Below are 15964 nucleotides of genomic sequence, written 5' to 3'. Positions count from 1 at the left end.
GTGCGTCATGACGCAGGCTGAACGTCGCACGTCGTGGGAGGAGGATGGGAATGGGGCTGAGGAGGTGTCGAGGGCGTTGCTTTCCAGTGGTTTAATTTAGCGGTCCAGTGCCTCGGTGAATGCAGCTGGCTGGCACATTGCAGGGTGCAGGAGTTTGTACTGAGGGCTGCCCTGAAGCTGGGTGCACCCACTGCAACGACTTTATTAGGGGAGGACCACAGTCTAGGGTCGGACTCCACTGCACGCTGAGGGGCTGGCTCCTTAGTTACAGCCCCTCAAACCCTCGGTGAGTGCATCGTCTAAAGAGGAAATGCAAGTGGCATTGCTGCTTTGTAATGGTATGCATTAGTCTGAAGGCACGATGAGTGTAAAGAAAGACATGCACTGATTGTATTTTATTTTTATGAGTAAAAGTATATTTTTAAAATTAAAAAATCATGAGCTCTGTTTTTGGTATTGGACTGAATGCTGGAAACATTCAGCATCTGTGGAAGGAGAAACAGAATTTACATTTCAGGTTGAAGATCATTCATCAGAACTGGAGAAAGAGAGAATGGGGAAAGATGGATGGGACGAAGGGAGAATCTCATATTGTACATAATTGTTGTGAGGATGTGTATTTAACAGGTAGGTAGAGGATGACAAAGAAGTGTGATGTGTTGCAAATAGCTGGTCTGTTGTGGTGGCGCTGAGCTCACTGTTGCTGCCACTTTAATGTGCCTTTAGATTCATAGTGTTGTACAGCATAAAACAGACCTTTGCTGACCAATGTGCCAATGAGGAACAGACACCAACTATCTACACTGTCTATGCCTATTCTACTACTCTGTATTATCATGAAAAATAAGAGCAGATGTAGGTCATTTGGTCCTTCGAGCATGATGCACAATTTAATGATCATCCAAATTCAGTACCCCATTCTGGCTTTCTGTCACTAGCCCTTGATCCCTTTAGCTTTGAGAACAAAATCTAACTGCTTGAATATATTGTTACGGACTCAGTGAAAGTCCCTTTAAGATAGAGAGTGTGTGTGTATGTGTGTGTGGGGCGTGCTTACGTCAATAGAAGATAAAGGACGTAATGACGTTGTTGAAGAAGTCAGAAGAAGAAGGAGAGAGAGAGAGAAGGGAGAGAGACACCAGCCTGCTTGTTTTCTCTATCGATGGATGAGAAACAATAACTGTGTTTGCCACTGAAATCCATGTATGGAAGTTGGAAGTAATCCGGTGGAGTTCACTTTGTTGCTGACCTGTAGAAGGAAACAGGTATTTGTATGTGGACGACCACGGTTCGGATGCTTTTCGGGGTGAGGAAGTCACTACCGAGTAAACACTGAAGTGTCGTTTGGGTTCCATCGTGGAACATTTGGATTTCGTATGTACTCTCTCTATGTTTTTCTATATCTACATCTTATCTTCAGACAACGGTGGTTGTTGAAGAAGCCCTTGCTCATGTTTCACCTTATGGCTTGCGGAACTGAACTTTAAGAACCATTCAGGAACTGGGAGTTTTGGACTTTGTCACACACACACACACACACACACGAAGAGTTTAGTTTTGGGGTTAACGTTCGAGGTTTAACATTCTTGAATTCTAACATACTAACATTTTTACTTTTATTTTACGTATTATCATAAGTAGTGATTAATAAAATAGTTTTTAACACTAAATCATGCTCAGTGTGTTTCTTTTGTTGCTGGTTTGTGACAATATAATGATGTCACGTCAATTGCTTTCTGTGGTAGAGAATTCCATAGGTTAACCACGCTTTGGTCTTAGATAGTCTACCCTAGCCATAGATCATGACCTCTGGTCCTTGACTAGCCTGCCATCAAGAATATCCCTCTTGCATCCAATTTGCCCAGTCACTTTAGAAATTTGTAGGTTTCTATGAGATCCCTTCTCATTCTTCTAATTTCTAGTGAATATAAACCTAATTGCCCAATCTTTCTTTATATGTTTGTGCTGCCTTTGCAGGAATTGGTCAGGTCTGTGATATTGGCTCATTCAGCATTAGATTTCCAGCATCTACAGCTTCTTTTTTTATTTTCACTTTCAGATTAATATATGATTTATGTTGGGAATTGAAATTGGAAACAGAAGCTGCTGATCAGGTAGTGTCTATGGAGCAAGAAAGAACTTCATAACTGGAAAACGCTAAAAGATACTCAGATTTAAAATAATAACATGGATGGGGAAGGAATACATAGAAAGACAGTGATAGGGTGTGAGGCAGGGCAAATTATGACAAGAGGCAGGAATGATGCAACACAAGTGGGGATAGTAATGGACCAAGTGAGGAAAAGTTGGGTCTGGAGGTTCCTAACAGCCTTATCCTTTCCATTGGCAATTTCCCCATACAATTCCAAGTGTTTTGTACATCAGGCAGATCGACTGCAGCTTGGTTGAGATACTCAGCAGGAGAGAGGTAGCAGTTAATGCTTCAGGTCAAGATTCTTTAATCAGAACAGAAAAAGAGAGAAAACAAACATGTTTTCAGAATATACCATTTTTTGCTTTTCACTTGAAGATTGGTTGATCTTTTCATGGTAGCTATTCACTCCTGTTTCCACTCTAATTTTGCTGCCTTTGGCCCTAGCACTAGTCTTTTTTTCAAAATGTCAAGAAGCAAGAGCAACACTTAATATTTTGATTAGATACATTATTGCCTTCCAAACTCAACAATGAGTCGACCAATTCCAGATCACAATGACTTGCCCTATTCTTTCAAGGAACAGCTTTTTGTAATAAATTTACACTTTGTGTACAGCCATTCTTTGTTTCATGTAAATTTAGTAAATTAGTTTACTATTGTCACATGTACTGAGGTACAGTGAAAAACTTGTCTTGCATACTGTTCATATAGATCAATTCATTACACAGTGCATTGAGGTAGTACAAGGTAAAACAATAACAGATGCAGAATAAAGTGTTACAGTTACAGAGAGAGTGCAGTGCTGATAGACAACAAGGTTCAAGGTCATAATGAGATAGATTGTGAGGTTAAGAGCCTATCATATTGTACTAGGGAACCGTTTAATAGTCTTATAATAGCAGGATAGAAGCTGTCCTTGAGCCTGGTGATACATGCTTTCAGGCTTTTATACCTTCTGTCCAATAGGAGGGGGGAGAAGATAGAATGTCCGGGATGGGTGGGGTCTTTGGTTATGCTGGCTGCTTCACCAAGGCAGTGAGAGGTATAGACAGAGTCCATGGAGGGGAGGCTGGTTTCTGTGATGTGCTGGGTTGTGTCCACAACTCTCTGCAGTTTCTTGCGGTCCTGGGCAGAGCAATTGCCGTGATGCATCCAGATAGGATGCTTTCTATGGTGCATCAATAAAAATTGGTGAAGGTCAAAGGCCAAATTGCATTAGCCTCCTGAGGAAGTAGAGGCACTGGTGAGGTTTCTAGGCCATGGCATCAATGTGGTTGGACCAGGACAGGCTATTAGTGATGTTCACTCCTAGGAATTTGAAGTTCTCAACCCTCTTGACCTCAGCACCGTTGATGTAGACAGAAGTATGTACATTGTCCCACTTCCTGAAGTCAATGACCAGCTGTTTTGTTTTGCTGACATTGAGGGAAAGGTTGTTGTAATGACACCATGTCACTAAGCTCTCTATCTCCTTCCTGTACTCTGACTCATCGTTATTTGCAATACGGCCCACTATGGTGGTATCATCTGCAAACTTGTAAATGGAGTTAGAGCAGAATCTGGCCACGCAGTCATGAGTGTATAGGGAGTAGAGGGCTGAGGACGCAGCCTTGTGGGGCACCAGTGTTGAGGATGATAATGGCGGAGGTGTTGCTGCCTATCCTTACTGATTGCGGTCTGGTGGTCAGGAAGTCAAGGATCCAGTTGCAAAGGGAGGTGTTGTATCCCAGCTCGATGAGTTTAAAGATGAGTTTGCTTGGAGTTAGTATTAAAAGTGCTGTAGTCAATAAACAATAGTCTAATGAAGGTGCCTTTACTGTCCATATGCTCCAGAGATGAGTGTAGGGCCAAGGAGATGGCGTCTATCATAGACCTGTTTTCACAGTAAGTGAATTGCAGCGGGTCGAGGTTGTCTGGGAGGCTGGAGTTGATGCGTGCCATGACCAGCCTCTCAAAGCACTTCATGATAGTGGATGTCAGAGCCACCGGGCTGTAGTCATTGAGGCACACTACGTTGTTTTTCTTAGGTACCGGGATGACAGTGGCCTTCTTAAAACAGGTGGGAATTGCAGATTGAAGTAGAGAGAGGTTAAAAATGTCTTCAAGTACCCCTGCCAGGTGAGCTAAGGACACGACGAAGGACACCATTGGCCCAGATGCTTTCCACAGGTTCACTCTCCGGAAGACTGATCTTGTGTCCACAACAGTGACTGTGGGTTCAGGAACATTGCAGGCTGTCAGGGTGGGTGATGACATTCCCATCCCCTTCTGTTCAAAACATGCATAGAATGCGTCAAGCACATCGGGAAGGGATGCGCTGTTGTTGGTGATGCTGCCTGACTTTGTTTTGTAGCCAGTTATAGCATGTAAGCCCTGCAACAACTGATCGCTGGTCTAGGACTTGACTTTGGACTGGTATAGTCTCTTTGCATCCCTGATAGCTTTACGGAGGTCATATCTCGATTTCTTGTTAGGGTCAGGGTCACCTGATTTGAATGCCGCAGTTGTAGACTTCAGTAGGGAGTGGTTCTCCTGGTACATCTATGGTTTCTGGTTTGGGAACACCCAGATTGTCCTCTTTGGTACACAGTCCTAACACACCTGATGATAAAGTCTGTGATGGTGGTGACATACTCATTTAGGTTGGCTGCTGAATCTCATTGCCCTTTTACATAAGAACATAAGAAAAAGGAGCTGGAGCATGGCATATGGCCCTCTGAGCCTGTTCCACCACTCATCATGATCAGCTTCTACTTCAGTGCCATTTTGCAGCACCATCCCCACATCTTTTGATTTCCTTAATTCCAGAAATATATTAATCCCTGTTTTGAATGAACTAGCAATTCAGCTTCCACAGTTGTCCAGGGTTAAAAAAAACTTCCAAGTATTCACCACCCTGTGCGTGTAGAAACTACCCCTCATGTCAGTCCTAAATGGACTACCCCAGATTCTCAAACTGCCCCAGCTCTTAGACTCAAGAGAAACATTACATTAGGTCAAGCCTATTAAGAAGTTTGTAAGTTTTGAGGTTAACTTTTGTCAGTTCATCTTACCTGTTTTTCTTTGTATCATGAATTTTTTTTTCTCCTTCTTCCCTGCCTCTATACCTGCTTAACTCCAATTATGATGAAAGGTTACCAGACTAAAATGTTAATTTTATTTCTTTCTCCTCAGATGCTGTGAGACTCTTAAGTATTTCCACCAATTTTTATTTTTATTACAATTTAATTTTTTTTAAAAACAAAATATTCTGTCTGTAGAGAGGCCCAACGCAAGCTTGAGGAACAGCATATCTTCTGGTATGTTCGGATTCAATTCTGCAACTTCCAATAACTTGCTTCCTCTGTCTATTTCAGAACTGGCCACTTCTGCTGCAAGTCATTTGTCTGTGATATTAGCTTGTTTTCTTTTTCCCCTCTATTAGCACATGCTGACCTGCAATTTGCAGTATGTCCTATTCATCTCTTCCTTCCCCAACTTCTCTTAAACTTAAAACTAACCTTTTCTCCTCTCTTTCTCAGTTCTGGTGAAGGGTTTCACCCGAAAGATATCTGTCCCTTTTTCCACAAATGCTGCTGACCTGCTGAGTGTTTCCAGCATTTTTCTGTTTTTGTTTCATATTCTTTTTGTTGTAACGTGGGACATAACAAATTCATCAAAATTTGCTGTGTATTTATAAAGTTAGGAATGTTCTAGAAGATACTTGTGATGAAACTGAAATGGGATTACTGAGCTTCACCTGCTGCCCAGGCTAATTAACAATATAATTGAACAATCTGTTCTGGATTTAAACTGAGCATTCTGCATTTCCAGATTTTGTCAGATGGAATAAAATCACATTAGCCGCTCTCAAGATCGCAAGGTTATTGGGCAACAATAAATGTATATCCCAGAATTCTTCACTGAATGGCTTATATATTCTGAGTCCAGACAATCTGTGTTGAAAGCAGGCTAAAGGATGTATGGTTAAGAATATACAATTGCTGCAGCTGTTGTTAAGGAAGTGAAATGGAAAAGTGCACAAAATCTAACACACTGTTAAAACTGGTTCATAGTGTTTATGTATTGAAAGAAATCTTTAAGGAACAATGTATTTTTCAACATATGTAATAGATGAGTTCAGTGCCTTTTATGCATGCTTTGGTGGGGAAAACCATGACACACCCACATGAGCCCCCACATCTCCAGATGACCCTGTAACTTCAGTCCCTGAGGCTGATGTCCGGGCATCCTTCAAGAGGGTGAATCCCTGAAAGCCGTCTGGTCCAGATGGTATACCTGGCCGAGTAGTAAAGATCTGTGCAGACCAACTGGCTGGAGTACTTACGGACATATTCAACCTCTCGCTTCTGTGGTCTGAGGTTCCCACCTGCTTCAAAAAGGCATCTATTGTACCAAGTGCCCAAGAAGAGCGTGGTGACCTGTCTCAATGACTACCGTCCAGTAGTGCTCAACTGTAATGAAGTGCTTCGAGAGGTTGGTTATGGCGCTAATCAACTCCTGCCTTAGAGATGACCAGGATCCGCTCCAATTTGTCTGCCGCCACAAGAGGTCAAGAGCAGATGCGATTTCTCTGGCCCTTTCACTTTGCTCTGGACCACCTGGACAACAGGAACTCATACATCAGGCTACGTCGACTACAGCTCGGCGTTCAACACAATCATCCCATCCACACTCATCATCAAGCTTCAAGACCTGGGTCTCTGTACCTCCCTCTGCAACTGGATACTCGACTTCCTCATCGGCAGACCTCAGTCAGTGAGGATTGGGAACAACATCTCCTCCTCACTGACCATCAACACAGGTGCGCCTCAAGGCTCCGTGCTTATCCGCCTGCTCTACTCTCTGTACACACGTGACTGTGTGGCTAAGCACAGCTCCAACGCCATCCTCAAATTCTCTAATGATGCTGCTGTTGTCGGACTAATCACAGGTGGCAATGAGTCAGCTTACCGGAGCGAGATAGGACACCTGGTTAAGTGGTGGTGCCGCAACAACAACCTCTCGCTCAACGTCAGCAAAACTAAAGAGCTGATTGTTGACTTCAGGAAGGGGGAGGAGGGTGAACATGTGCCAGTCTTCATTGGGGGATCGGCGGTGGAGAGAGTCAGCAGCTTTAAATTACTGGGCGTTAACATCTCAGATGACCTTTCCTGGGCCCAGCACACAGATGCAGTCATAAGGAAAGCACGCCAGTGTCTTTACTTCCTAAGGAGGTAAAGGAAGTTTGGCTTGTCACCAAACATAGAACATAGAACAATTTCAGCACAATTCAGGCCCTTTGGCCCACAGACTAGGCTTACCCATAGCCCTCTATTTTACTCAGCTCCATATATCGATCTAACAGTCTCTTGAAAGACCCTATCGTATCCACCTCCACCACCGTTTCCGGCAGCCCATTCCACGCACTCACCACTCTCTGAGTAAAAAAACTTACCCCTGACATCTCTATATCTACTCCCCAGCACCTTAAACCTATGTCCTCTTGTGGCCACCAATTCAGCCCTGGGGAAAAGCCTCTGACTATCTACCCTATCAATACCTCTCATCATCTTATACACCTCTATCAGGTCCCCCCTCATCCTCCGTCTCTCCAAGGAGAAAAGGCCGAGTTCCCTCAACCTGCTTTCATAAGGCATCCTTGTAAATCTCCTCTGTACCCTCTCTATGGCTTCCACATCTTTCCTGTAGTGAGGCGACCAGAACTGAGCACAGTACTCCAAGTGGGGTCTGACCAGGGACCTATATAGCTGCAACAATACCTCACGGCTCCTAAATTCAAGTCCCCGATTGATGAAGGGCAATACACCATGTGCCGCCTTAACCACAGAGTCAACCTGCGCCACCACTTTGAGCGTCCTATGGACTTGGACCCCAAGATCCCTCTGATCCTCCACACTGCCAAGAGTCCTACCATTAAGACTATATTCCGCCAACATATTTGACCTACCAAAATGAACCACTTCACACTTATCTGGATTGAACTGCATCTGCCACTTCTCAGTCCAACTCTGCATCCTATCTATTATCCCTCTGTAATCTCTGACAGCCCTCCAAGCTATCCACAACACCTCCAACCTTCGTGTCATCTGCAAACTTACTAACACTCTAACAAACTTCTACAGGTGTACTATTGAAAGTATCCTGACTGATTGTATCATGGTATGGTACGGCAATTCGGATGTGCAGGAACGTAAGAAGCTGCAGGGAGTAGTGGACTCTGCCCAATACATCACAGGCACATCCCACCCCACCATCGGTAGTATCTACAGGAGGCACTGCCTCAAGAAGGCAACATCCATCATTAAAGATCCCTACCATCCGGGCCATGCCATTTTTTCGCAGCTACCATTGGGCAAGAGGTACAGAAGCCTGAAGTCCCACACCACCAGGTTCAAGAACAGCTACTTCTCTTCAATCATTCAGTCTTGAACCAACCAGTAAAACCCTAATCACCACAGGTTAGCAACACCATGACCACTCTGCACTAAAATGGACTTTGTTTTTTATGTTCTAATTGTTTTCTTTTTTGTAAAAATTGTGTATGATTTATGTTTTCCTTTAATAATTCCTTTTATAATTTATGTTTTCCTTTGATTTATGAATGCTGCTTATATGAGGCTATGTGCCTTTGATGTTGCTGCAAGTTTTTCATTGCATTTGTGCATACATGTACTTGTGCATATGACAATAAACTCAACTTTGACTGTTTTCTGTAGAGCTGATCTGTCTGAAGGAGGTTATCCTTCCCTGGCTCAAGTAACACACTGTCCTCTTTAAGGCTGGTTGGGAACTGTGGCGGTTGAACATGTCACTTTTGACCATGTCAGTCATGTGGCACGTGCCCACTGTTTGCAAAGGTTGCTGCGGTTACATCAGCTAAGCACACTGTTGTACTGGAGTCACTAAAAATAATCTTCTGATCTCCAGTCTAATTAATCCTGTAGAAAAATCTCTGGGCATTAAAAAGATTATTGTTTAAATTTATTGGAGCATTTTCACCTATTAGTTATAAAAATATTGGGGAGATGTAGAAAGGTGCCTGACTGCTTAGATAAGCAAGGGCCATTTAAGGACCCCTCCCCCTCCACCCCCCACCCTGAATTTAGGGAAATAGCCAACAAAAACTGACAACCTAGTATGCTTAAAATTACTTTTCCTAAAAATGACCTTTCCTTGAGTATATTCCTTACTTATGTTCCAAAGCACATCATTGAATATAAACATTAAATGAATTTCAGAAATGAAGTGTTAAAATCCCCCCCCCCAACACATTTAGTCCATATTTTACTTAAATCTCGTACAGATTACATCTACAGTAGATACCAATATTGCATTTGTTTCATTCTCATTGCTGCCTTCTGATTAATTTATCAGTTGGTCTGCAGGAAGTAGTAGCTTTAAAAGCAGCAATTTTTAAGCAAAATTGATTCTAGCTTTCAAAATGTAAATTGCATCCAAGCATTATCAATAGTTCAGAGGAATGAGCTAGTGGCATAACTATCAGGATCAGGTATAATGGGGCAAACAGCAGCCAAATGCTGAATGAAACAATGATATTCTATTTCTCTGTGTTAACATCTAAAAGCGAATATCAATTACAGGTTACAGGATAGAAAATCCATTAGATTAATTTAAACTGCATACAAGCCAACCTACAAAATTGAAGATATTTATAATGCATTGCTTTTGTGATGGAGAAGTATTTTCTTGAATCCACCAGATGTCAGTAATGCATCAAAAACATTATAACATATACTGTGTATGCTCTGCCTATCAATAATAATGTACTTTATATTATTAATATTTAAATTATCTATTTTTGGAGTAAATATACTATCGATTTGTTGTTCAATACAGTGCAGCTGATTTATATTTCTGTAATTAAACCTTGCTTTTTTTGGCAAAATTAATTATATAGAATCGGGATGTTTACATCCAAATAACTAGGGTTAGATCATTGGTAGTTGGTTCATTATTGTCACATGTAAAGAGAAACAGTGAAAAGCTTTTATTCACATGCCAGCCAGACAGATCATTCCATACATTAGTACATTGAGCTGTAATAAGGGTTAGAATTACAGAAAAAGTGCAGTGCAGCTGTACACATTAGGATTACTTTGGTTTTGAAGAGTAGATTTTGATAGAAGTAGAAAGTTGCCACTAATTAAATTTTAAGGCGATAGATGTGACCTGCCTGTTATACTTCGCCCCTCCTTAGTCCTCCAATCACCTCGGGCTCCTGTCATACCCTTTCTTTATACTGGCCGTCTCTCCTCTCCACTCTCAGCCCTGTTGCAGGGTTTCCACCCAAAATGTCAACAATTCCTCTCCGCACCCCCCCCCCCCCCAACAGATGCTGCTCAACCTGTTGAGTTCCCCTAGCATATTGTTACTCTCTCTTGTTGGAAATGGTTATTGCCTGATATTTTGGTAGTGCAAATGTTACATTGCCATTCCTCAGCCTATATGAAGGCATGGGCTGGTTTATTTGTTAAAGAGATGCGAGTGGAATTGAAAATTGCATAATCATCAATGGGCATTCACACTTCTGATGTTATTAAGGAAGAAACATCATTGATGAACCACTGCCCTGAGGAACCCCTGGAGTAGTGTCCTGGGGCTAGGATGATTGACCTTCAGCTACCGTAACCATCTTCCTTTGTGTGAAGCATAACTCCAAACACGGGAGTCCTGGATGCCCAACCCCGAGAAGCCATGTTCAATCAAATTCTATATTGATGTCATTCTCACCTTGCTGCTGGAATTCAGTTCTTTAGCACATGTTTGGACCTAGGCTGCAATGATCAATGCATTGATCCTGGCAAAAACCCCAACTGGGCAAGTGCTGCCTGATAGCACTGTTGGCAACACATTCCATCAGTAAATGATCGAATGTATATTGATTGGGAGGTAGTTCGCTGGATTGGATTTGTCCTGGTTTTGTGAATAAGACGTACCTGGGCAATTCTGCTTTTTATTGGGTAGAAGTCAATGTTGGAACTGTACTAGAAATGCTAGGCCAGACTTGTAACCAGTTCTGAAGTGCTGGATGTTGTATGATGTCATAGTATTTGTTGTTTACAGTGGTCTCAGCTATTTCTTGATATCCCATGGAGTCAGTTGAATTGCCTGTAGACTGGCTATTGTGATAATGGGAATCTCAAGAGGGAGCTGCGAAGGATCATGCACTGACAATTTCTGCTGGCCACAGTTGTAAATGCTTCTGCCTTAGTAAAACTGAAGTTGATGGGTAACTAGGGATTAATATCCCAATGTTTAGAATTATACCTTGCACAAAAGGAGTTGATTATGGTGTTGGAAGTCAACCATCCAAGCATCACTGCAGGAGTTCCTCAGGGCAGTGTCCTAAGGGGAACCATGAAGGGTCTATCTAGTTCAATCCAAATATGCTGTTGAGCTGACTTTACATATTCCAATTATCTAGTTCCCATTTCCAGATCAGAATCAACTCAGCTGACTGCTGAGGGTTGTAAGTTCTTAGATATTTTCAGGTTGTAACCACTCCATTTCCCCTGTTGGAATTTTTTTTTACCTGTGGAGGGAGCATGAAAATGTGGCACAGTTCATAATTTTGAGGTGAGTCAGGAAAAAAAATCCTTTGTATCAGCAGTCAGAAATCATGAATGTTACATTATCAAAAGAGTTGGGAGATTTTCTTTCCCCAAACAGAATGAGTGGAACATGAAATGCTCTGTGGAGAAAATAACTTCTGGTATAGCTTCCATAAGTGCAATAAAATCTAAACATAGAGACACAAGAGACTGCAGATGTTGGAATCTTCAGCAACAAACAATCTGCTAGTGGAAAACAGTGGGTTGAGCAGCATCTGTAGGGGGAATGGAATTGTAGGCATTTTGGGTTGAGACCGTGCATCAGGATGTTAGGACACAAAACATCGACCATTCCTTTCCCCCCACAGATGCTGCTCCAACCACTGAGTTCCTCCAGCAGATTGTTTGTTGCTCTAAAGTCTAGACATTATGGGCTATCAGTCTCTAAGGTAACATGCCAGGTTCACAGTGTACTCGTGATACTCTGCGCCGTCTACCTGCAGATAGGGGTGAACGTGAATCAATTTCATTGATAAGATAATGAATAATCTGTATCAGTAAAGTCTTGTGAATTCCTGGTTGACTTTCTGAACAACAACCCTGCCTGCTTAATTTATGAAACAATGATTATACAAATTACTTATAGAGTCTGGATCACCGGAGACAGATACAGCACCTGCAATGACATCATACATCATGGAATTGGAATATTTTTTATTTCAAAAGTATACTTTATTCATAATATACTGGAAATACAATCAGTACACACGTTTTTCTGCATTTGTTATACCATCAAATCAAAAATTCTCTTACAATGTGTTAATGCCACCCATTTTTGGACAATACACATTAATGTTGAATATAATCTGCACCTTGTCTCCCTGTCCCTGCAGCACATGTTGCTGCTAGGCTTGTGGGGCCAATACACAGGGTGGCACAAAGGCCATTTCTGTTGCTCAGCACCAATTCAACTTCTGCAGCTAAGGGACAATCACCATTTTCTGGACTTCTTTGAACAGAGGACAACCATGATAGGAATGATAGAAGTACATAAAGTCAGAGTTCTAAGGCAACAATAGAACATAAATGTTTTAGATTGAATGAGCAGAAGGTGTAACCACTGTTATTCTCTGCCTTGTAGCAGTCAGGGGTGGGGGTAGGGTGGGGGGTTTGGATGAAGGGGTGTCAAGAAAAAAAAATTACTTTTTGTTTTTGTGGACACTGGAAGGTCAGGGCTGCACCAGGTTGACAAAACCGGACCCTGCTGGTTTGTGTCTCTCTTTTATCCCTCATTCCTTATCTTTTCTGAGATCAGGGTTGTCCAGAATTATCCAGAAATTACAGATTATTCTCCTGAACACTGCTAGCAGGAATCCTGGAGAAAAATTGGAGTACAGGCGACCCCCGCGTTACGGCCATTCGGGAAACGGAAATACACCCTTACAAAATTTGCAAATCACGATCCAAAAAAAAATTGGAATTAAATTCGCTCTTTCGGAATTTAGGTGAAAAAGTACTAGAATTTTGTTTTAGTTTATTTCCTTTGAACACTTCCATGGTTTATTGAGGAAATATATTGGAGACGGTGAAAAAAAGGTTGGGGAAAGTTGTGGGGATGTCCTGTTATGGAGAATGCTGGAATTGCAGTTTGAGAACCTTCCAGAATTATTGGGAAGCTCTTTGGGTTGGGGTAATCTGCTGGTCTAGCATTGCCACTAGAGTTCGTTTGAAAGAAAAATCAGATCCATTATCCGTCTCAATGATCACCATTATTTAAATTTAAGCTTAAACATGTTATGTACATAATGTACTTGCCTCCCATTCCAGCCCTTTTGATTTTCCCGGTTACACTAGGGGTTTAAAAATACGAAGTTCAGGCAACCCTCTTTATCACCTTTCAAAATAAGGTATAAATCAAGTTTTATTAATACGTTCATTTTTCCTCAATAACAGTTTTTTAAAGTTTTTTTTCCAAAATGGTTCGTGAAGTTCTTAAATTTTAAAATTGGTTATCAGCGTCACTGGGCTCTCTTCCTGCAGTTTCACATGACTTCCCGATCACAACTGCCCCACCTATTTTCCTGCAAGTTTTAACAAATAATAGCTGATCTTGTTAACTGCCTGTTACACCCCACCCCCGTAACATTTTGCTCTCAGCAACAAACGCCATGGTAATAATTAATTCCTGCAGCCATGACAACCTTTCGTTACATCTGGAGTGATAATTGATAAAATGATAATCATGTATTTTGTTAAATATCATGGAATCAACGAAAGATTCCACATCACAACATGTAGAATAATTTGAAAACAAAACGTTTGTTTTAAAGCATTTATGCTTCTACCAATTTCCCAGTTTTAAACAAAATTGAACAACTTTTTGATGATTAGGCAGTTTCAATAGATTCTCGGGAGAACTAGGGAACCATGTCTCACCGTTTCACGGCATTGTTCTGGTTAATTTTTAAACCTACACCACACCAAGATAATAGTGCATAGTTCTACACTACTCGGAAAAATGCTGCGTTTCTTACATTATTTCAACAGAACACCACGCCCAATTTCCCTGAGGAAATGCCGTGAGCAGAGATTTGTTGGGAGTGTTTAAATGGAGGTTGCAAGTGTCAATCAATGGTAATTTCCTCTTTCGCTAGAGCATAAACTGAGTTTGCGCAGACTGGCAATCAGTGCGAGCGGAGGAGACCTTGATGAGGGGGTGGTAAAGGTAAGCGTGATTGCTCACTTTGCCGTTTAAGGTAGGGTGAATCCAACGTTTAATAACCTTCAGTACAGTATTACAAATGGAGGCTATTTGGTGTAGAAAGAGGCGAGCTCTTTTGTTTAAGGGCAACACGAGATTTGCTAACATCTTTCGGATACAATAGGTGGTCCATGGAAGTGGAAACAAAAGACAGATGTTGTAAATTGTTAACCTGAAGATCAGATTTCCAAACACATAAAAGCAAATTAAACAGCTAAAATGAACCCGTAAGGACGATGTTCGCATTTTGTAATGGGCAGCTGTGACTTAGCGGGCATCATTCGAGACTTGCGTGGTAGGTTTAAATCTCCAGAGACTTCAGTTTGAAAAAATATAAGTTGACATTGTAATGCTGTGTTAAAGAAAACGTCCTTTAGATGAGACTTTTAACCGAAATCCACCTGCTCTCTAAAATGGTATAAAAGTATGCCAGAAGAGTAAGGGGTTCCACAGATGCCGCGGCCAGATTTATTTCATCAGCATCACTAAAATCAGATGATTTTGGTTGTCATTACGTTGTTATTTGAGGGAGTTTGTTGTGCCTATAATGGTTACTGTATTCCTATTCTGCAAAAGTGGGTACTTCAAAATTGGCTTTAAAATGCTTTGCCCCCCCCCCCCAAAAAAAAGCATTAACTTGTGTAATAATTTATATATTGGGACTCTCCTTTAGAAGGAATGCAACATGATTTGTTGTGTTTATTGGTGCAATAGGTGAGGTTTCATATTGATACAGTATTTCCATCTGCAATTGAGGGGGGGGGGGGAGGATGGAAGGGAATGATGTAAGAAGCTGAGAGGTGGAAGAAGCAAAGGGCTGAAGAAGGAGGAACCTGGTAGGAGTGGACAGAAGGCCATGGAATAAAGGGAAGTAGATGGGGAATAGGAGGGAGGTAGTTGGACAGGTCATGAGGGTGGGGGAGGGGAAAGAGAAGGATGAGGGGCCACAGGAATGAGGGAAAATGGAGGGAGGGGGACAGCAGAGGAAAGGGGTTACTGGAAGTTAGAGAAGTTGATGCTGTCAGGTTGGAGACTACCAAGGCAGAATATGAGGTTTTGCTACTCCAACCTGCGTCTGGCCTAAACATGGCAGTAGAGGAGTCTGTGGATAGACATGTCAGTATGGGAAGTGGAATTAAAATGGTTGGCCACTGGGAGATGCTGGCTGTTGCGGTGGACGAAACGAAGGTGCTCGGGGAACTGGTAACCCGATCTGCGTCGGATTTCACCAATGTAGAGGTGGCCTCTAAATAAATTACATCCTTGGATTCACAGGTGAAGTAATGCCTCACCTGAAAGGACTGTCTGGGGCCCTGAATGGTGGTGAGGGAGGAGGTGCAGGGACAAGTGTAACGCTTTGTACGGTTGCAGGGTTAAGTGCCGGAGAGTGATCAGTGGGGAGGGACAAGTGGACGAGGGAGTTGCAGAGAGAGCGGTCCCTACGGAAAGCGGAGGGGAAAGGAAGATGTTCCT

General features: G+C 42.1%; 1 protein-coding gene across 4 annotated transcripts in view; it reads left to right on the top strand.

The window, feature by feature from the left end:
• The first annotated feature begins 12 nt into the window (after positions 1 to 12).
• The window catches only part of lgmn (legumain), a 47652-nt gene continuing 31700 nt past the window's right edge, over positions 13 to 15964 (top strand). Inside the window, exons 1-2 of one of the 4 annotated variants that reach the window (XM_052030369.1) lie at positions 15 to 286; positions 14385 to 14455. The gene's annotated coding sequence lies outside the window, so the exon portion shown is untranslated. Of the gene's footprint in view, positions 287 to 14384; positions 14456 to 15964 lie in introns of those variants that run through there. The other 3 variants (XM_052030457.1, XM_052030546.1, XM_052030284.1) reach the window with 3 other exon arrangements.

The sequence above is a fragment of the Pristis pectinata genome, chromosome 1 (genome assembly GCF_009764475.1).
Source record: "Pristis pectinata isolate sPriPec2 chromosome 1, sPriPec2.1.pri, whole genome shotgun sequence".
Taxonomy (NCBI): Eukaryota; Metazoa; Chordata; class Chondrichthyes; order Rhinopristiformes; family Pristidae; genus Pristis; species Pristis pectinata.
Note: the sequence above shows the minus strand (reverse complement) of the source record. Positions and strands in the feature narration are given on the sequence as shown.